This window comes from Cervus canadensis, chromosome 22 (genome assembly GCF_019320065.1).
Source record: "Cervus canadensis isolate Bull #8, Minnesota chromosome 22, ASM1932006v1, whole genome shotgun sequence".
NCBI classification, from domain to species: Eukaryota; Metazoa; Chordata; class Mammalia; order Artiodactyla; family Cervidae; genus Cervus; species Cervus canadensis.
The window spans coordinates 37,634,977-37,658,161 of record NC_057407.1 but is presented as its reverse complement, the minus strand read 5'-3'; the positions used below and the strand labels follow the sequence as shown (position 1 = coordinate 37,658,161).

General features: G+C 44.1%; 1 protein-coding gene across 7 annotated transcripts in view; it reads right to left on the bottom strand.

Annotated features, from left to right (window-relative positions):
• ITPR1 (inositol 1,4,5-trisphosphate receptor type 1) overlaps positions 1–20,601 on the bottom strand; it is a 346,469-nt gene extending 325,868 nt beyond the window's left edge. For all 7 annotated transcript variants that reach the window (XM_043442077.1, XM_043442078.1, XM_043442079.1 and 4 more), the window contains exons 1-2: positions 20,359–20,601; positions 19,413–19,488 (exon numbers count right to left, since the gene is read on the bottom strand). The gene's annotated coding sequence lies outside the window, so the exon portion shown is untranslated. The remainder of the gene's footprint in view (positions 1–19,412; positions 19,489–20,358) is intronic.
• Between the last annotated feature and the right edge of the window lie 2,584 nt (positions 20,602–23,185).

The following is a 23,185-nucleotide window of genomic DNA, read 5'->3' as shown; positions in this document are numbered from 1 at the left end:
TTCCTCCCATCTCACCTTTTCCCCCTTGGTGGCCATATATTTCTTCCCCATGTCTGTGTCTCTACTTCTGCTTTGCAAATAAGATCATCTATTCTATTCCTCTCTCTCACCTCCATTATTCTACACGTACAGCCAGCATGACCTTTTAGAAGCATAAAGCAGACCATGTATTCCTCTGCTTAAAACCTTCCCAAGTCTCTTCAGGGCGCTCCATAATCCGGTCCCTGTCTATCTCTTCCTCATCTCTCTGGACTCTCCCCACTGCTTTTACCCTCAAGCACTGACGCATTTTTCCAGATTCCCCAAACATACTGTGTACACATTCTGCTCCCCAGGTGTTGGCATCTGCTGCTCCAGCTGCCTGACACTCCCTGTGACCCCCACCTGTGGCTAACTCCCAGTCACCTTTACGGTCCCAGTTTGATGTCACTGCCTCCTGGAAGCCCTCTCTGACACCCCAAGTCTGTGTTCTATGTTGGCAACACATTTCTTTATATAGCATCTCAATTACACCATCTGGGCCCACTCCCACTGTGCGAAAATCAGATATTCACTTGTTTGCTAGTTTACCTGTGTTCACCACTAGACCATGAGGCCAGGAGGGCAGGGCTTCCCTGGTGGCTCAGTCAGTAAAGAATATGCCCGCAACGCAGGAGAACTGGGTTCGATCCCTCTGTTGGGAAGATCCCCTGGAGGAGGGCATGGCAACCCACTCCAGTATTCTTGCCTGGAGAAGGCCCATGGACAGAGCCTGGCGGGTACAGTCCGTGAGGTCACAAAGAGTCAGACTCGACTGAGTGAGTAAGCATAGCACAGCCCAGCCGTGAGGGCCGGGACAGCAGAATTATTCGTTCCCACTGCTTCCCAACCTCTAGCACATTGCCTGGAACGTGTAAGCAGTCAAATCTGGGTTCAATGTACTAGAGCGTCAACTTATCTGCTGCCTAAAAGAAATTACGCTGTTTCTTAGGGGATTGTTTTTCTAAAACTAATTAAAGCCAAGTTTATGTTGTTGGATCAAAAACAGAGAAGAAAGGCCTCTTGGCCCTTTCTTTCTTTCCAACAGATTTCTGAAACGCTGGGAGCCAGAGACAAACGTCTAATATCTATCCCTGGAAAGAAGTACCTGTCTCCCACTGACCATCCCTTGGTATGTTCAAAAAGGCTAGAAACATCAACCTAGAATACCTGCATTCAAATTCCATCTTCATCAGTTACCTGCTGTGTGTGCTTAAGCAACTTATATAACTTCTGAATTTCAACTCCCTTGTGCATGTTTAAAAAAATTAAGTGTGTGTGTGGGCGGGGGGAGGGTAGCATTCCTATCTCTCATCAGGACCCTGCCTCTCATCAGGGTTATCACGAGGGACAAACCAAAAACCCCGCACGAAGCGCTCAGACCAATACCCAGCCTTTACTAAGAGCTCACTTTTTTTATTTTCAAGTGAGACTGCAATGAGAACATTCACTTTTCTTCCTTCGAAGTCTTCCCTCCCTACTGCCTATAACTTGTGATTCTCCTACTTGATAGACCCTTCTCACTCTGTCAGCACTGCTGGAAACATACCTGAATAAACACAAGTCCCAAAAATGTTTCAATCCTCTGCAGGCCCATCAGGTGGCTGACACTCAGACAGGTCATCCAAGGTCCTGCTTCTCGGCCCCCAGATTTTCAAAATACCTGAGACAGCCAGACCTCAACTCTGCTTTCCCTTCCTCTAACATCAAACCAGGCCCCTGCTGGAAGAGGGGTGGGGGTGGAAATCTCTTCAAAGGAATGATAATTCAATATTTAGAACCTTCTTCCACTTCGGTGTTGAGACAGCCTAAAGCACAGCCTCATCCAAAAAGAAGTATGTTCATTTCATTTTAAGCAGTTTAAGACAGATTTGGATTCCTCTTTTTTCTTTTGCTAAAAGCTTTGTGGTAGAAACTCACTTATTGTCAGTTCTTCCATCTATTTCTACTGTACACACTTAATTAATGCCTTATATTCATTTCTCTAAAAAAAAATAATCATCATCTCAACTTTCGCCTACTCACAACTCAAGACTTGAAAACTTAGCAACTTCTGAAATGAGACCAAACTAGAACACTTTCGTTAACCAAGAAGTGAACTAAGGTTATCACTTAAACCTCAAGGGTGGATGGGCAAAAGAGGAAATCAGAATCCTGACCTCACAGCAGTGAACAGACCCCCAAACCACAAACTCCCCCATTTTTATTGACTGCAGAAGCAAGCCTTTCGTATTTCACTAAGATGAAGCCACCTGATCTTTGGGACTAAACAGCCTTTCGGTCATCAGGGGACAAAAAGAAACCCACTGACACTGCCCTTGAGTTCAGCCTTTCCAAAACAGGAGGGATAAGTTAGGAGTTTGGGATTAACATATGCACACGACTATATATATAAAACAGATAATCAACAAGGAGCTACTATATAGCACAGGGAATTCTACTCAATACTCTGTGATAGCCTACATGGGAAAAGAATCTTTAAAAAAAAAAAAAACATGGATATATATGTATAAGTGATTCACTTTGCTATACACCTGAACTAACACAACACTGTAAATCAACTATACTCAATTATAATTTTAAAATAAATTAATTAAAGTCTGGCCCTTCCAAGTTCTGGTATCAGGCAGAAAACCCCTCATATTGCCTGCCCTCTTCCTTCCATCACTCACTTCCCGATGACCTGTCCCATGTGCTATACTGACCACTCACCTTAACTGTGACAATCTTGTACACATCACCCAAGACACACGCAACCTCCTCCCCAGAGGTCTGCGTTTGCACTCATCTAGGGCTTCCCTTGTGGCTCAGCTGGTAATGAATCCGCCTGCAATGCGGGAAACCTGGGTTCAATCCCTGCATTGGGAAGATCCCCCGGAGAAGGGAAAGGCAACCCAATCCAGGATTCTGGCCCAGAGAATTCAATGGACAGTATAGTCCATGGGGTCACAAAGAGTCAAACACAACTGAGCAACTTTCACTTCACTACCCTTCTTAAACACTGAAATTGGCTAGCACGGACTATCTCATGTACTTCTAACAGCTTCTCCCTGAAACTTTTAACACCATTTGTGAGAGAACCCACGGGCAATAAAACTTAAAGACAATCTAATTTCTATCCTACAAAACAACTTCATCTGAATCCAGAAGCTTCAACCGCCACCAAGTAAGGGGTTGTAGAGTAACAGCCATTAAGGAAGTTGCATCTGAAGCGACTGTTTTCAGACACGGAGAGGAACCCACGCTTTCTCATTGTTTAATGACCCCTCCCACTACAGAACTTCTGGACTGGTTGGTATAATCTTGCTCATCTAAAAATAATGAACACAAGCACCACTGACTTCCAAGTTCTCAATGTTCCTTTGCAATGCAGGAGGAGCTTTAGCTGGGAAGCAACTTTGTTTTTGCAAGAACAGCTTAAATGCATTCCCGTGCATTTATGTCTGAATAGAAAGCTCTGATACAATACCCAGACTTAGGGACATTCAATTGCATCCTGCCACTTAAGCTTTCAGCTTCCCCTCTCAAATGTTCCATGCCACCACCCAACCTTCTGAAAAACCTACCTATTCTGTAAGTGGTTACCTATCCTACCAGTGGCTTTTACTGGTGCCCCAGAGACTCCTAAGCGCTCCCAAGACCCTTTCAGAGGATCTTCAAAGTCAAAACTATTTTCGTAAGAACACCAAGGTGTCACTGCCTTTTCTCATGCACAGTGGAAATCTCCAGAAGCTGCAAGACATGTGATGTCACAACAATTGGAGGCAGAGGCAGGTCTGAGCTCAGTTACCTTCTGTTAAGCTAGATCTAAAAGCAATTTGGGCTTCCCTGGTAGCTCAGTGGTAAAGAATCTGCCTGCCAATGCAGGAAACGCGCGTTTGATCCCTGGGTCCGGAAGATCCCCTGGAGGAAGGTATGGCAACCCACTCCAGTTTTCTTGCCTGAGAAATCCCATGGACAGAGGAGCCTGGCGGGCTATACAGTCCACAGGGTCACAAAACAGTTGGACACAGCTTAGCAACTAAACAACAACAAAAGCATTTAAAAAAAAAATGTAAAATAATGACACTCTTCTCACTGAATTTTTGTTTTGGAAAATATAATTACTGCCCATAAAAAAATATGTTACTGTATTAATATGCAATAAGTTTAATTTTCATATTATCTGTGTGAATTTTCTAAGTGTTCATTCTGAATATTATAAATACAGATTGGTATAACTTATGTCAATAGAAGCTCTTTGCAGTCCTCATCTATTTTTTTCTTAAATTAAGAAAGTATGAAAACACATTTACAGGAGACCTGGAAAATACAGAACAAGGTTACATATAGTTCCACTATAATTATTTTTAAGTAGATAAGATCTTTAGCTGGAGTTTCAGTATCAAACTCTCAAAAATTAACAGAATGAATATACAGAGAGGTAGGATACAGGAGACCTGAAAACCAATTCAACATATCCTCAGTTAATTTTTAAGCATCAAAACCCAAAAGTTTGAAAAAAATGCCTCTACCAATTTTAAGATTTACTCTGGCATTGGCTGGCTGTGCAGTGAGGAGTCATACAGCATAAATATGAAAAACTGGATAGAACAGGATTAAAATGCAAAATATACAACTTAATAGCCAGGGCTTTAGACAGGATCACTTGATTTGAAACCTAAATCCTTTTTATTCAACACATGGAGTACCTATACTACATATTAGCCCTACTCTAGGTGCTAAAGATGGAGAAGGCAATGGCACCCCACTCCAGTACTCTTGCCTGGAAAATCCCATGGATGAAGGAGCCTGGTAGGCTGCAGTCCATGGGGTCGCTAAGAGTTGGACAAGACTGAGTGACTTCACTTTCACTTTTCACTTTCATGCATTGGAGAAGGAAATGGCAACCCACTCTAGTGTTCTTGCCTGGAGAATCCCAGGGACAGGGGAGCCTGGTGGGCTGCCATCGATGGGGTCGCACAGAGTTGGACACGACTAAAGTGACTTAGCAGTAGCCGATGCTAAAGATGTAGGTCAAATGAGACAGTCAAGGTCCCTGGCTCTCATGACATGCATATTTTAGTGAAGACAGTAAACAAAAAATAAAACAATCAAGTCAAACAATGATAAGTATTATGCAGAGAATTAAAACTGTCACCCAGTTATGACTGGTCAGAGAACAAGTTGAGACATGCAAGTAGGATCTGAAAGTCAAGACAAAGGCAGTCATGCAAAAAAAAAGAAAAAGAAAAAAAAAACAGGCAGAAGAACATTTCAGGCAGAGAAAATAGCTCTGTACGATACAAAGGCCCTATAGCAGAGCAGTGTTTGGTAAGTTCATGAAACAGACAACCAGCCACAAAGTTGAGAGCATTAATGGGGAAAGGAAGGAAACTACTGGGTAAGGCTAGAGGAAAAAAAAGAAGCCAGTTCCAGTGGGACTTAACCAGGGTAAAACGTGCGACTTTATTACAACTGTGATGGGATGTTTGTAACCTTGACCAAATCATTATACTTACTCTTTCTGGGCCTCGAGTTCCTCATCTACAGAATGGGGATCATAAAATTGTGTTGAGGATTAAATGAGAAAAAGGAAATAAATGGACTAAGCACACAGGAAGCAAAACAAAGGAAACATTTCTATTTGCTGTTTTGCTACCTAACATTTTCTGATCTGTTCTCTTTTCTACTCTCATAAACCACTTATATTAAACTTTTTAGGGCTCATAATCAGTTGACAATCAGCCTATCAACCAGCAAGTCCAAATGAACGTAGACAAGGGGACACATTGAGACATGGCGTTTATCTGAATATGCCAATGCCGATTCCAGCAAAAGGTTCTCCAGCTATTTCAAGTAAGACCGGAACCACCCAAGCACCACCAGGTGAAGAGCAGACCACTACACGACACCCACACAGCCCGTCTCCGTCCACCCTGGCATCACCAAGTTTTGTAACTTGGCCCCAAAGCACCATACTCTTGGAAAGTCATTCTTCTGCTGAAAAAATGCAGCCAATGGAAATCCACCAGCCCTTCCTGCCCTTTCTTGGCATATCCACATCACCTCCACCCCCTAAAAACAAAGGGCTCTTGCCTAAGTCTTTCAGGACTGGTTTCATTGCTGCTTGCTTTAAAAATGATCGCTTAAGAAGAATAAAGTCATAAAGCTTCCTTTAAAGCAGATTCTTCACTGTCTGAGCCACGAGGGAAGCCCCCTTTAAAGTTAGGCTGTGAAGAAGAGGGCTCATGTACAAAGACTAAGTGCCTGGAGATCCAAGAGGTCACAGGCAGCTGGCCCCATGGAAACGTGAGGGACCACAGTCACCGCCAACACAAAAAGGGATCACTTACACTTTTAGGTCAAGCAGTCCCCCACCGTGGGCAAAGCTGGGCAAACCACGAGAGCTTTCAGAAGAAAAGCAAGAGTATGCCCAGAAAAATGAAGAGTGGCCAGCATTTGATCAACCTTCTGGCTAGTAGCCAAGGACGCTCCCTCCAGAGAGGCACAAGTCATGGTGAGACGCCCTCGCCCAGGCACATATATGGTAATATGGCTGTAAATCTGGGGAGGGGGTGGGTGAGAGAAAACCTGTTTTGTTCACTATAGACTCTTGAAAGAGAAGAAGAGGTTCTCTTTATAATCACCTCTGCATCTGTTACTGAGGAATCTCACAGTTAATTTTGGAACTTCCTTTGAGCAAAGCTATTTTGCCGATATCATCTTTATTGTGAAACAAGGATGAGCAGCACCCCGTTTTTTAGTTGGACAGATGCCCCGCCACCAACCACATTTCCATGCAGCCCCCTCCTTGCCTTCTTGTCCCTTTAGCGGCTAATCAGACTGTCCCTCAGACACGCAGCGTGTCCCCATCAAGAGATAATTTATTCTATTGCACAAAGCACTTCTCCCCGGAGCACAGAAAATCGCCTTGTGCTTTCATTTTCAGCCAGTCCCAAAGGAAGTCACCGACTCAGAGATTTCGACTTTCAGCAGGGCCCTCTGTGACAATCTCAGAAGTAACAGTCATAAATCTGAAGTCCGGAGCCATTCTCTAGTTTAAATATTGCTCTTTCAGATGTCTCACACACACACAGAGATAAACCTACCTGCTTTTTCACAGACATGTCCGTTAAATACACTCTTCCCGAAAATGGTACCTGATCTACAGAGTTGTTTTTCAGAAAAGATGTCAGTGCTGACATACCTATTCCTCCATACCTATTCCTAAAGGCCAACGTAACAGAAGCCCATTGAGAGCTCAAAGTTGGCAGTCAGAGCACTTTACATTTGGTGCAGAGAAGTCACTTAGCCAAAATTAGTCATTTTATAGGTGGAAACAAACACCTTCTGAGTGATTTCATGGAGGTCACATATCTGATTAGTAGCCAAAGCCTGCAGACCACAGGGCTCTGGGAACCAAGGCCAGTGCTTGGGGGGAGGGATGAGGAGAGTGTTTATTTGGTTAAAAAGTTAAAGTCAGTCCTGGCCTGAGAAGACCCCACTCTGCCCACAGCCTGAACCACACACACACACACAAAGAAAGAAAGAAAAAAGCAAGTCAGGTTAATATCCTTAGAGTGAGATAAAAGTCTCACTAAGTCTGGGAAAAATCACTCCAGGACAAGCTTTCTCAGTCTCAAGGCTACTGTCATGGGCCGGGTGGTGGGGGGCGGGCAAGGCAGGGGGTGTAGAAAATTTCTTTGTTGTGGGGGACCTGTCCTGTGCACTATAGGATGTAGGATGTGTAGGGACATCCTTGGTCTCAACTCACTAGATGCCATTAGCAACCTCTCCCCCTCAGCCGTGACAACAAAAAAGTCCCTAGACATTGCCTAATGTCCCCTGGGTGCCGAACCACTCTGCTGGAAAGGTTTGGTTTTGTTCTGATCTCTGAGATCATGTGCAACCATCTATTATTCTACAACTTGGCAGCAATGCCCTAAAGCAGGTATTTTTACACCTATGCTACAGAAGAGGAAACAGATGCACAGATGTCACATGTTTTGCTTCTACTGAACAGGCAGGTGACACCCAGTCCCTGGGAGTCCCCATCCCTCAGTTGAGCAAGGCAGCGCCGTTTCACCCTGAGACCAGCTCATTCACTGCCTCATTCCTACTTCCACTCCCCTCAGTAAACCACCACCAACCTCCCAAGCCGAACGCCCTCCAGGGAGCTGCGCTGAGCAAGTCTTCAAAGCAACCACAAGGAACTGCTGAAGACCTTTCTGCCCTGTCCTTACTTTACTCTTCATGGCAGACGGGGTTTTTCAAAGCAACAGGCCAACTCAGGAAATAGGTCTTCAAGTGTGTGCTTAGTCGCTCAGTCGTGTCTGACTCTTTGCAACCCCATGGACTGTAGCCCACCAGGTACCCCTGTCCATGGGGATTCTCCAGGCAAGAATATCGCAGAGGGTTGCCATGCCCTTCTCCAGGGGATCTGCCCAACCCAGGGAGGAAACCCAGGTCTCCCACATTGCAAGCAGATTCTTTACCAGCTGAGCCACCAGGGAAGCCCATGAATACTGGAGTGGGTAGCCCATCCCTTCTCCAGAGAGTCTTCCTGACCCAGGAATTGAACCAGGGTCTTGTGCATTGCAGGTGGATTCTTTACCAGCTGAGCCACCTGGGAAACCCTTACATCATCAAGAGAGGGATACAAAAAATTAGATTAAGAAGTAGCCTACAGGGCTTCCCTGGTGGCTGAGTGCTAAAGAATTCGCCTGCCAGTGCAGGAGACACAGGTTTGATCCCTGTTCCAGAAAGATCCCACATGCTGCAGAGCAACTAAGTCCATGTGCCACAGCTACTGAGCCTGTGCTCGAAGAGCCCAGGAACTGCAACTATGGAGCCCATGGGTCACAACTACTGAAGCCTGAGTGCCCTAGAGCCCATGCTCTGCGGCAAGAGAAGCCACCCCAATGAGAAGCCCGAGCACCGTAACTAGAGAGTAGCCCCTGCTCACCACAACTAGAAAAAAAGCCCTTGTAGTAACAAACACCCAGCACAGCCCAAAATAAAAAAATAACAATTTTTAAAAAAAATACTTATTTTTATTTATTTGGCTGCTCCAGGTCTTAGCTGCAGCACATGGGATTTTTAGTTGCTGCATGTGGGATCTAGTTCCCTGACCAGGGATCAAACTCAGGCCACCTGCATTGGGAGCTCTAAGTCTTAACCACTGGACCACCAGGGAAGCCCCAGCATAACTTTTTTAATTAAAAAAAAAAAAAAAAGTAGTAGCCTATAACCTTCAAAGGGAGATAAAACGTAGATAAATAACCTCATTCACAAGTAACTATGAGTGCTTACTAAGTGTCAGGTACTCCAGTAGGGGAATCAAAATCAAAAAGGCCCACGGATAGAAAGTGCCAAGGCCTCACAAATGACAAAGACTGCTTTGTTTTGCTTTTTTTCTTTGCTGCACCACCTGGCCCGTTGGATCCTAGTTCCCCAACCAGGGATCAAACCTGAGCCCCTTGCATTGGAAGCGCCGAGTCTTAACCACTGGACTGCCAGGGAAGTCCCACAAGTGACAAACACTTTTAAGTTTCAAGGAAGGATTCCCAGAAGAGGAAGAGCTGGCTGAGAAGAGAAGCATCTGGCAAGGTGGATAGAGGGGCTGGGGACAGGGTCAGGGGCAGAAAGCCCATGGGGTAAGGCAGAGACAGGATGTGATTGTACACATGGCAAGCAAATAGGTGAATGTCTCCAAGCCTGGGTGTTGAATTAGCTATTTCTGTTCAGAAATACATTCAAGTCAAGGGGTTATGGGGAGTTTTTCAAGCTGTTTTTGCAAAACAAAATCACTTCCCAGATAAAACTGCTCCTGAAATGCAAATGAACACTGAAGAACTTGGAGGCTAGTAATATTTTTTTCATCTGTTCATCTTTTTCTGATGAGCAACACTATACCAGTCTAGAAGTTCTGCTGACTCTAAGGGTCAGAGAACATTATAAACTGAAAGTTCTTCAAAGTCTGCAATGACCGGTTACAATACAACTTTCTTTATATCTGCGGCTTCACAATCCTAAGTAATTTTATGTGCAGCTTTTGGTCTCTACCTCAGTCTGAACAGCCAATTGAAAAACTGTCTCAATGTAAGCACTGAAAGCTCCCATTTTTATTATCAAGAATCCTGCCAGACTTCCATACACTCACCTAAGTTGGTCATTTTACCTACTTTTCCTCTTAACTGCACATGAGAAGGCTGTGAGGGAAAAGGACAAAAATCAGTTTCAACAGGTAAAAGCTAGCCATGCAAAAACAAAGTAATTATAAAAATAAATTCTGAAAAAGCACGGGGCCGCCAAGCACCATCCGGCACAGATCTTTTCATATTTTCACATGCGTTAAGAATCCCCTGGGGATCTTGCTGAAGTGCAGTTTCAGATTCAGTGGACCTGGGGTGGGGCCTCGGAGTCTGCATTTCTAACAAGTTCTCAGATTGAAGCCAGTGATGCAGGTCTGGTGGCCACAAATGGAGCCATAATGACGTAGGACACTGGATAGTGTTTCTCAGACTTTTGGCAGCGACTCACAAGAAATACATTGAACTTAACAACCCAATGTTTATTCTGTGTGTGTACAGTGTGTGCGTACAGAAAACGAGAAATCTGTTGCAACACGCACACACACAGAGAGTTCTTTTAAGTACCCACACTTTGATGTTTTCTATTCTTGTCTACTTTATCAAAGAAACTGCCTATTAAGGTCCACCAGGGAGATGTCACAACTTCTTAATGGGGCCACAGTCTGAAAAACATCGATGTAGAGAAAGAGTAACATTCCTGCTTGTCCGGGGAGAAATGAATCTCAGCCTCAGCATGCTAAAACTGAGACCAATTTGCAGAGAGTGTGTTTAGAATTCTTCTTCCCAAAGCTAAGGATGTATCAATTACATTTTGGAAAAACTTTCATTAAACATGTTCAGGTTTTAGAGGGGTGGGATGGGGAAGGAGGCGGGAGGGAGGGGACATATGAATACCTAAGGCTGACGCATGCTGACGTCTGGCAGAAACCAACACAATACTGTAAAGCAATTATCTTTCAATTAAAAATAAATTCTAAAAAATAAAAATGTTCAGGTTTTACAGTGCTCTATGACAACCTAGAGCGGTAGGATGGGACGGGGGATGGCAGGGAGGTTCAAGAGGGAGGGACGTAGGTATACCTGTGGCTGATTTCTGTTGCTGTAGGGCAGAAACCAGCACGATACTGTAAAGCAATTATCCTCCAATAAAACATTAACAAATGATGATCAGATCTAAAAAGCAAAAGTTCAGCTTTTAAGTTTCCTTCATTTTATTTTCTGATGAAAAAATATGATGAGAACGAGAAGAGAACTCAAAAGAACTAGGGCTTCTTGGATAAACGACTCATGACAGGTCTGCACCAAGGAATACAGAGAATGAGCCTGGAACACCTCGTCATACAAGAAGCAGGAAGTCTAAGACCACTGGGGTGGTTGTCTTTTGAATCGACTTGAGTAGCCTCTCTCTTACTGAGCAGAGATGGATAATCTGAATATCAGTAAGGGTAACTACACAAAATGAAGCATAGGAAACATGTTTAAATTCACGAGTTCACTATGATACTAAAAAAACCACACGAATCGGTCATCCTGGTATAGACTTTCTCAACAGGGGCACTGCTGATACCTTGGAATGGATCCTTTGGTTCCTTCAGGGCTGTGAGACGGAATGAAGGCACCCAAGTAGCATCCCTGGCCGCTAAGCACTGGATTCCAGGAGGACCCTCTCCCCAGTTACAACAACCAAAAATGTCCCAAAATATGGCCTCACGTCCCCCATGAAGAACCACTGCCATGGATCATGCTAGGGAACCAACTCGCTACCTTTGCAAACTGGTAAAACACACAGGGAGGCAGAAGTACTGATCTTTTGTTTATATATTTTAACTATACCCTAGGGAGGGCTTCCCTGGTGGCTCAGTGGTAAAGAATCCACTTGCCAATGCAGGAAACTCAGGTTCGATCCTTGGGTCAGGAAGATTCCCTAGAAAAGGAAATGGCAACCCACTCCAGGATTCTTGCCTGGGAATCCCCATGGTGTGCTACAGGCTATGGAGTCACAAAAAGTCAGATATGACTGAGGGACTTAAACAACAACATGCCCTAGGGGAGTAAATATTAGGTTGGCCATAAAGTTTGTTTGGGTTTCTCCATAACATCACATAGAAAAATCTGAGTGAACTTTTTGGCCAATGTACTAAGTAGAGAAAGTTTCATTTCACAAAATATTCCACCTAATAAATAAATAAAAATAGAAGCTTTACAGTTCAACTGAACTAACAGATTGAAGCAGTAAGCATCACTTGATGTTAATCACAAGAAAGTATATCCAAACGTATCACACACTCCCCTGAGTGAGCTCGCAAAACAGACTTGGTGGGGGCAAGTGACTTTGATCAAGCCCCTACTTCTTCTTCTTTTTTTTTTTTTTTTTATTTTTATTAGTTGAAGGCTAATTACTTTACAATATTGTAGTGGTTTTTGCCATACATTGACATGAATCGGCCATGGGTTTACATGTGTTCCCCATCCCGATCCCCCCTCCCGCCTCCCTCCCCATCCCATCCCTCTGGGTCTTCCCAGTGCACCAGCCCTGAGCACTTGTCTCAAGCCCCTACTTCTATAAAATTAAACATAACAAATATAGAGGAGAGAGGAACATATTCAACTACATCACGCTGATACAGTCGGCAAAATCCAGACTGTAGAAAATGGTATCACCCAGTTTCTTTAATAACCACCAAAAAATGCACGGGGGGGAAAAAGAGGTAACAAGGAAATATACAAATTAAAAGAGACAATAATCATTTGTAATATATTGACCTTATTTGGTACCTTATTCAAACAAACTGTTAAATATGCATATCTGTTATGGTTATATGTATGTTGAAATAATAAGTTTATTTAAATCAAAGAGGTGAGAACACAGACTAGTTTTTAAAATTTGCTTTCTTCCCCCTTGAGATGGATAATGGTATTGTGATTATGCTTTTTTAAAGATTCCCAATGCCAGCAATATATACTACAATACAGATGAACTAGTATATCTGAGATCTCCTTCAATGTCATCCAAGAAGAGATGGGAGGATGTTTGAGAATGCAGTAAAAGAAGATGGGTGATGAACTGATAAACTATGGAGGGTGGGTGAAGAGTCAAGAGTAAAGAGGGGTTCATAATACTAGGACTGCTACTACTACCTGTGTTTCCAATTTTCTACAGTACAGTTTTCCTTTTACGTGCCAACAAACACAAGAGTGCCTGGAGGACTTCCTTGGTGGTCCAGTGGCTAAGAATCTGCCTTGCAATGCAGGGGGCGCAGGTTCCATTCCTGGTCAGAAAACTGAGATCCCACATGTTGTGGAGCAACTAAGCCCGCAAGCCGTAACTACTGAGCCTGAGTGCCCTGGAGCCCTGGGGCCAGGAAACAGTACAGTGTTGCAACAAAAGGTCCCACACGATGCACAAAGATCATCTGTGCTGAAACGCAGACTCAATGCAGACAAATAATTTTTTTTTTTTAAATGCCTGGCCCTCACCCCTCCCAGGGTTTGGTGACTTTGAACACCAAATGAGAACAAATGAGAAACTCCTTATTTAAATGAAAGATTACTAGCCTTTATCTCCATAATATGATAACTGACATTTGAATAGTACCCTACCTCCCATTTAGTTTTCTTTTTAAATTCTATTCTCCCTAATTTTTTTAAAATTTGCATTGGAGTATAGTTGATTTATCGGAGAAGGCAATGGCAGCCCACTCCAGTACTCTTGCCTGGAAAATCCCATGGACGGAGGAGCCTGGTGGGCTGCAGTCCATGGGGTCACAGAGAGTCGGACACGACTGAGCGACTTCACTTTCACTTTTCCTTTCATGCATTGGAGAAGGAAATGGCAACCCACTCCAGAGTTCTTGCCTGGAGAATCCCAGGGACGGGGGAGCCTGGTGGGCTGCCATCTATGGGGTCGCACAGAATCGGACACGACTGAAGCAACTTAGCAGCAGGAGCATAGTTGATTTATAAAGTTGTGTTTCAGGCGTACAGCAAAGTGAATCAGTTATAAAAACAGTACAAAATGAATGAGAAAACCTGGACTCTATCATGGTGATGGAACCTGAAAGATACACTTTTTCTACCCTAATGATTCCATACATGTCCTCATTCCAATGAAATCCCATCAAAAGTACCTTTAGATAAATGACTCAGACATCTATTCCTTAACAAGAAAAGACATTCACAATAGAGAGTGCAAAAGGCAAGGCACAAAACAGGAGGCATGACACCCTTTTCATGAAATTTAAACATACATGTGATTTTTATGTCTGTACTTAGAAGGAAACTCTGAAATTCTCATCTTAGCTGGTGGGACTAGGAGTGACTGGGTTTTTTTAATATTTGTTTTTGTTTATATACCCTAATGTTTTACAACTGAATGCGTACATCTTACGCAATAAGTAACAACATATATCCTTGTTACAAGTTTGTACACATGGAGGGGTCGAATTCACTCATCAAGGAGAATCACTTACATGGAACTTCATATTCCCCAAGGATGATATTAGATAGCAGAGCATGAATCCTCTTTGTGTAATTCCTTAAAATGAAACCAGACTGACTGTAGGGTGGCCACGGGGCAAAAAAGATTCATAATGCAGATAAATAAATCCCCAGGAATATCACTAGGTTCTTAGAACATTTTTGTTATCTAAGCCAACTGTAACTTCACCTATTTTATCAAAGATGCCTTTCCTCCTGAAGTGAATTACAGTCCCACACATATCGGGTGATTAACTAGACAGTCTAAAAATCTGGGTTTTACCCACCTACCCCCCAACATCAAGTTCCAATATGATCTTGACAGCCTCCCAAAGTCTCTCTGGAGAGGACAAGGTGGTTCAGTGATGCTGAGAACCACGGAGAATTCTGCTCGAGTTTAGAAATCCTCAGGGAACAAATCACGGCTAACTAGCAAAAACCTGGTCCCTGCACATTCTGTCCTTGATTCCTTTGGCGGGAACGCGAGCACTCTCCCTTAGCTGCAGCCACTCTGGCCTCCTCCCCTTTCCTCTAACACGCCCCCACCTGCTCCCACCCTAGGGACCTGCCACTTGCGGCTCTGGCCCTTTGGAACACCCATCCCCCACCAGACACCTACCTGGCTCACCCACTCACTTCCTTCAGATCTCCACTAATGAGCTCTTTCCCGATTCCCAACCCCTACCACAGTACTCCCTGATCCCCTTTACCCTGTTCTGTTGCTATTACCCTTCCTTTTTATTGTGGTAAAATATACATGCATAACATAAAATTTACCATTTTAGCCATTTTTAAGTGCATGATTCAGAGGCATTAAGTACAGTCACTTTGTTCTGCAACCATCACCACAATCCATTTCCAGTACCTTTTCATCTTCCCCAAAAGGAAACTCTGTGCCCATTACACTCCTCATTCCCCAGCACCCCCACCCAGGGCAGCCACTCTTCTGCCTTCTGCCTCTGTGAATATGACTGCCCTAGGGACCTCTTCAGAGTGGAACCATATACAATTTGCTCTTTTGCATCTGGCTTCCCTGGGGGTTCAGACAGTAAAGAATGTGCCTGCAAAGCAGGAGACTTGGGTTCGATCCCTGGGTTGGGAAGATCCCCTGGAGAAGGAAAGGACCACCTACTCCAGTATTCTTGCCTGGAGAATTCCATGGACAGGGGAGCCTGGTGGGCTACAGTCCATGGGGTCGCAAAGAGTCGGACACGACGGAGTGATGACTAACGCTTTTTACTTTCTATTTCACTTAACAGAATGTTTTCAAGGTTCATCTCTGTTGCAGCAGGTATCAGAATTTCATTGCTTTTTAAGGCCTAATAATATTCCACTGTGCAGATATACCACATCTTATTTATCCACTTATCTTTCTGTGAACATCTGGGTTATTTCCATCTTTTGGCTATCATGAATAATGCTGCTGTGAGCATGGCTGTACCAACACGTTTGAGTTCCTGCTTTCAATTCCTTGGGGTATATACTCAAAAGCGGAACTGCTGGATTATCTGGTAATTTCTATGCTTAATTTTTTGAGGGATAGCCATACTGTCTTCCACAGCAGCTGCAACATTGCACATTCCCACCAACAGTGCACAAGGGTCCCAATTTATCCACTTCTTCACCAACACTGTTGTTTTCTCTTACTCCTTACTCTTGCTTTATTTTTCCTCATATCATTTACTACCTGTCATACTATAATATTTGCTTTTTACACTGGCTGACTCCCCTGAAGTAGGATTTAAGACCTCTTAGGAATAGGACTCTCAAGGACTTTCCTAGTGGTCCAGTGATTAAGAATTTGCCTCTCCTTCCAGAGGATATGAGGGTTCGATCCCTTGGCAGGGAACTGAGATCCCACCTACAACTTAGCCTATATGCTGCAACTTGAGAAAGCTCATTTATCACAACAAGACCCAATGCAGCCAAAATTTAAAAAATAAAATTAAAAGGTATAGGACTTCTATTGCTGTAACCTCAGCATCTAGAACACACCCTGGCACATAGCAGGTACTCAAAAAATTTGAATGAAGGAATAAAATAGTTTAACCATAATTTTAATAAGCATTAGAATTGCTAGAAAAGATTTATCACATCAAGTGCCTTAAACTATGTCCAGTTTAGGGAAGAATCAGACATAGTTCAATACAAGGAATAGCTCAGTGGATGGTGGTTTCAGCTCATCCTCATTAGCAATAGCCTCAGAACCACAAACACTATGACAACTGGTAGGAATCATGGAAATTATGTTATTCATGTCACTGACTTCAAGCCTTAGTTGATTTCATCAAGAGTCAGGCAAAAACTTAAAACAGCCTAAGTGAACTGGAAAAAAAAAACAAAACTATGTAGTAATACTTACAGTTAATAAACAGCCTGTGAAAACGTGTTTTATTTTAAAAGCTCAAACCAACAGCAAAGAAGACCAACACTGGCCTTAGATAGGCTTGTTAATCAGATGTATGCAAGGACAGCTTGACCTGAAAATCTAACTACAGGCCTAATTTTAATATTTTGAGTTTTTTCTACTGTTCAAATTTGGTGACTGTTGTTTCACTTTGGTTTGTTTAAGAGTTGCTCATAAACAAATCAGATTTTCCATTTGATCATTACAAATGAAATAAATAGCCATGTGATTGTTTGCTGTGCAAGTCAGTTGGTTGCACACCATGGTATTAGAAGTTTCTTTCTCTCTTTAAGACCCTGGTCTTCCTCAGTTGAAAATACTTTGAGATACAAAGCAACGAATATGATTTCAGTTCACCTATCTCTTCTCTAAGCAAATTTTCCACCTCTCCTTCCTAAAGATGCTAATTCTCTCCAGAAGGCAAACACTTTGTTTAAATAGGTAACACCACTGTCAACCCCAAAGAACTTCCATGAGTCTCAATACTCCTGGAGACCAGGAGTATTTCATTTAGAGCATGAAGAACTTTGCCTGCCTGATAAGAAGGAAATCTTGATAGGATATTGTTTCCATTTGAATTATTCAAAAAGCAGATTATACTTTCAACTTTCACATACACACATGCAAGTGAAAGTAAGAAACGAAAAAGAAAAGTGTTCTTGCACAATTGGCCACAAAGCAAACTGAAGAGTATATGAAAAGACAGTCAACATTTCACAGTTCAGATTCACTGCGATTCAAACTTACAAATTATTTCAAGAGAGCAACACCTGATTCTTGTAACCTACTCAGATGCCTTGATGTAACTGATCAAGATGGATTTCAGGTGTGAAATAAACCCAATGTTGAATCTAGACAATGTTACCTGTTGTTTGGATTCTTTTTCTCTCCTCATGTAGGCTTTCAGCACACAGCTTTCTAAAATGAACTCAGTACAATACCTAAGACCTCCTCAAAAACCCAGAGTCTTTCATTTTACACCTATGGCTACACTGTTTTCTTCCCACATCAAGGTCACTTTGTTCCTTTATCATTGGTAGGACACAATCAAGAGTTATTTCTTCAACAGCAATACATTTACCATTTTTCCTAGTTACCCTCATATTCCCCCTCAACTGAGATGCATTTGTGGGAAACAGCGAAGTCCCAAAGCCTGGGGTTACAGCTTGCATCCACTGGACAAGTGATCTCACTCTCTGCACCTCAGCTTCTTGGCCTGTACCTGACTCACAGGCTTCCTATGATGTATAGCTGTGGACGAGGCTTACAAGTACTTCATGTGTATTATTCTCATTTTTAGTAACCCGAGAGAAGATTCTGTGGACCACTTTCTCCTTGCCTGCAGCTTCCTCTGAAGAGGGGAACTGAACCCAATCCTTGGCCTTATGAATGCCCACACAGCCATGCAAGTCAAGAGAACTCCAAAAAGGAAGTGGACCTCACACATCCAAATACTTCCCACTCCACTAGCACTCCGAAGGATCTTATCAACAGGAAACAAAAGCACAATACTACTATAATGAAGTGTCTGACTTCTTTTCTAATTAGAAAAGCCCAAAGATTGTAGCCCAGGGAACAGCTAAATATTTAGAATGTTAAATAAGTTATGAAGACCCAGGCCCCACCCACCTTTATTACCCTGTTGTTTATCCTGTCCCTGACCATTTCAGCAGAAAAAGCTTGTGATGTTCAAATCTGCAGCAATGGGCATTTGTGCACCTGGTAAAACCTCCCTCTCTTGAAGTGCAGTCTGAACATTTGCAGGAGAAAACATAAGAGATGCTTGCGTTTACAGATAAATGGTGTTCTCGGCTCATATCCCATGACAGGCACCTAAACCAGAGGAATCCACCAGATTCCTTGATGCTCGGTGGCATCAAGGATTGGATGTTACTATCTGATGCTTCAAGAACTTCCCTTTTTCAAGTTCAATTTGCCAGCAGCCACTTTAATTTCTTGCCACACAACCTACTCTGATTAAACACATATTCACAGTATAAGGGGGAAAAAAAGGAAAGTGACTATTTTTGAAAGAGAGAAGCAGATAAATTTTGCTTATGTATCTTGGCAGATGAAATGCACTGCATCTTTCAGAATTTAAATAAGCAGCACACCTCCTGGCAAGTTCAATTCTGAGGTCATCAGTGGGCATCCCTTTTACCATTCCATCTAATTCTTTTTTTCACCCTGCTCCCATAAAGCTTCAGGCTGCTTCACTTCTGAGTCAGGGCCAAAAGTACTAGGCAGGACTGCCCCCTGGATCTCATACATTCCCTAAAGCCCTTACCACAGGCAGCGACAAATTTCAGAGACTTCACCATTGGAGTTTCCTGTCTCTTCCTATTCCCCATCTCCATGACTTCTTAGTGAGAACTTAAAATAGGCTTAGAACCAAAACTCATTATTAACTACAGCTTTCAGGCTTCCGCACTCACCTGACCCAGGTCAGGCACTCTGTTGCCAAAACACGCCCAGCCAGGGGTGTGAGTTCTGCTCCCCGGTGGTCAGCTCCTAAGTAATTGAGAAAGAAAGAAAGCTGAACGCGCGATTGGACAGAAGTGGGTCCCTAATAGAAATTTTCAAATTCTACACTTCCACTTTCAGTTAGCCTCCTTCCTGGAGAGACCAACCCTCCTCCCCCCAAAACACACACATACACACGCAGGACCGCCGCCGCCACCACCACCAAAAATTTGACAGGTAGGTTGGTGGGTTCACTTAGGTGAAGATTACAGGTCATTTCATCTGTTTCCAATATACAACTGACAAGTGAGACTAAGTACGCACAAACTTCGAACGCGCCGGGGGGCTGAAACTAAGAGAAGTGTTTGGCAGATCCCAAAGCACTTGCTTCCAGGAGCGGAGGCCAAGTATCCGAAGCCCGCATCTCCATCGGGCGTGAGCTTCGTCCACACTTCATCCCTCACCGCTCCCCGTGTTTTCTTCCGTTTTTTTCTAAAACCTCCCCACTGGGGCCCCCACATATGCATTCCTCTCCCTTGCAGCACAACGGAAGGCTACATTTTAAGAAAGATTGTTTCCTTTAGCCTACTCACATAGGATATCTCCACGACCTCCCTCTCCACCGCTCCCCGCCCCCGCCCCCCGCCAAAAAACACTATTTCCTGCAGCTGCTGCTAGTTTCCAACTTGGGGGGATGCCTTTACAACCCAGAATGAGTAGCCTCAAAGCCAGTCGATGGAATCGAGAATTTTTTTTAACCTCAAATGAACACCCCCAAAATGCCCTCAGTAAAAGAACCCCCAAAATGCATGCAAGTGCATGCAAATCCACCAAGAACTCCCAGAGAGCGAGGCAAAAACTTATGCTCCCGGGGACAGTACCAACTCCCCGCGCCCTCTGCCCGGCCCCAGCCGCTACCTTAGTGCCCGGGGAGCCACGCCACTTTGGCGGAGCCGGGCGAGGAGAGGGGGTTAGCAGCCGCTGGGTAATCCCATGTCCGCGAAGAGGGAGCTCGTTCCGTTAGGATGGAAGCGGAACACCCACACCTCCTCTCGGCGTGCGATTTCTCTCTCTCCACCCTCTGCCTCCTCCTCCTCCACCACCACCTCCTCCTTCTCTCCTCCCACCCCAGCGAGCCAGAGGAAACGCTTCAGCAGCACATCCACATGGTTACTGCACTTCGAAGCAGCTCCTGGCAGCTTATATAGGCCGGGAAGCTCCCTGGGCAATGTAGTCCGAGTCCGGGGTCGTGGCAGCGCCTGGGGCTGCGAAGGTGAACTACAAGTCCCAGAATCCCATGGGCTCCCAGGCTGGGCTCTAAATAGACGCGCACGGGGACAGGGAGGGGCGTCCTGCAGGCAGTCCGGGCTTCAAACCCGGCTCGGCGCTGAGAACCCGCTGGCTTAGGAACCCGCGACTCAAAACCACCCGTGGGGGGCGCCCCCAGCCCTTGGGGACGCTCCTCCTTCGGCTGCCCCATTTCTCTAGAATCCAGGTGTCATTGGGAGCCGGGGGCGGGGAGGAGCTCGGATTTCTGCTTTGGGAAGTTTTTACAAGCTGTTACCCACCCTTCCCCCGCTTTGAGTCCCCAGCCAAGAATTTCAGAAATCCAGGGCACAAAAACTCCAGTGTTTGCGGTCAAGGATTAAAGGCGTGAGGTTGTCTTTATTTAAGCTGTTCCGCTCCCTTCGGGTTTGCACAGAAATGTAAGTCTGGGAGCAACGCAAGTGGGAACCCAGGCAAGAGGCTTGAGAGCACTTTCCTGAACCCAAACTGCGCGTGTCTTTCCTTGCCCCGCAGGAGGTAAAGAAACGCAAGCGTCTCCGTGCACATATAAAGGAGCCAGGTTGTGACTTGCCAGCGCTGAGATTAAGGGGCAGAAAATAAAACGAATCGCGACCTCGGTCCTGACCCTGCTACAAGCAAGCCCCTCTGCTCCCGGGAGCTGTAAATGCTTAAGTAAATAAACCGCAAACCAGAAAAAATAAGGGCTTTGGAGCGAGCCGCTCACAAGAAGATGCGCGTCCAAGCGGGGCGCCCTGCAGCAGGTTCTACAGGGGCTTGCGGGGACAAAGTGGATTCAGCTCACTGCTAAGTGATGCCTGGACATCCCGGGCTACCTGCTCGGGCTCCCGCTTTGGGAAGGTGGGCAAGTCGAGCCTCAGATGTGAGTTCATTCTCCAAACATTTCCTAAGAGTGTACTGGGTACCAGGCACTGGGGCATGGTGTTGAGTGTTCTACGGTGTTCCGGATAGGCACTGCCTACCACCGCAAAGGATCTGCTACAACAGCAATAATAATAATTGAGAACTTTGACTTTTTTGAGCCCAGCCCACATGCACTTTTCATGAGTTTTAACAACCCCTGGCTTATTTATTGTCCCTATTTGACAGAGGCACAACTGAGGGCTCAAAGAAATCAGATAAATTCCCAAGATGACACCATCAGTTAAGTAGTGCAGCCTCGATTCCAATTCCAGCCTATAAGTGTACTAAGTCCGTCTTTGGGGAAATCCATCAGTACTACTTTAAATGGCCTCTCTCCCTATTTTGGGAGCAGCCTCTGAGCCCTTGGGCAAGTCATTTTTTATCTCTTTGCCCTAGTTTTGCCATCGGAGAGGGAGAAAAATCATTAGAATTTGCCAATCTTCTGTCAGGACTGCTTGATACAGAGTCCATAAGCTTGTGGACTTCAGGAACAAATTAGGGGAGCACTATAGCTAATAATTATTACTGACATAATAATGCCCAAACTAATAATAATTATTGGATAATAATAATTTAGATAATAATTGTTGGATTCATGCCATGTGCCAGGCATTATTCTAAGCTCTTCATGTACATTCTCTCATCAAATCCTACTAATGAACATTTTTTTTTTTTTTGACTTATGAGAAAGTTTAGGCATAGAGAGGTTAAATAACTTTCCCAAAGTCTCACAGGGGGGTAGCCTGTCTTGACTCCCAACCCTTGGTTCTTTTTTTTTTTTTGGCTGCCTTAGGTCTTAGTTGTGGCATGTGGGATCTTAGTTTCCCAACCAGGGATCGAACCTATGTCCCTTGCATTTGCAAGGGATTCTTAACCACTGGACCACCAAGGAAGTCTCCCAATCCTTGGTTCTTAACTACTGCCATCCACAGCTTCCCCAATGTGAACATACACATTGTATTTGTCTGCTTATGTAAGCATTTAATCAGGCAGGAATGGTTATCACTTTCACTCTTGTCTCCTCCTCTTTTTCAACATCATCCTCTGTTTGTTGGACACCACAGCCTTGTGCCTCAAGCCTCAAACTACCAGTCCCATCAGCAAGAAGCTCCCCCAACCTGTCACAAAAAATGAATCTACACCTTACATATCTGTCCCCTTCTTTTCCTTCATGAAAACAATCTGTTCCATTTCTAAATGGTTTGTGGCTCTATGTTTTAAATTCAACAAATCATTCTATGCTAACATAACTGGTAGATATTAAAGGGTGATTATTTCCTGTGCTTCTAACTCAGAAAAACAGTGGGGTTTTAAAGTGGGTTTTCTTAATAAAACCTGGTCATGTCTGAGGACTGGAGTTGGGTAATATTCATCCTCACCATACTGTGGACACCTGACCTTTAACTGTTATCTCCACTGTCTTCCCATCGAGAAGACAAGTTTCATTAAAGGCAGGGACCATCTTTTATTCATGGTTGTATTCCCTACCATCCCTAACTCAGAAAGCCTTAGTCCTTTGTGTATTTTTTACATATGC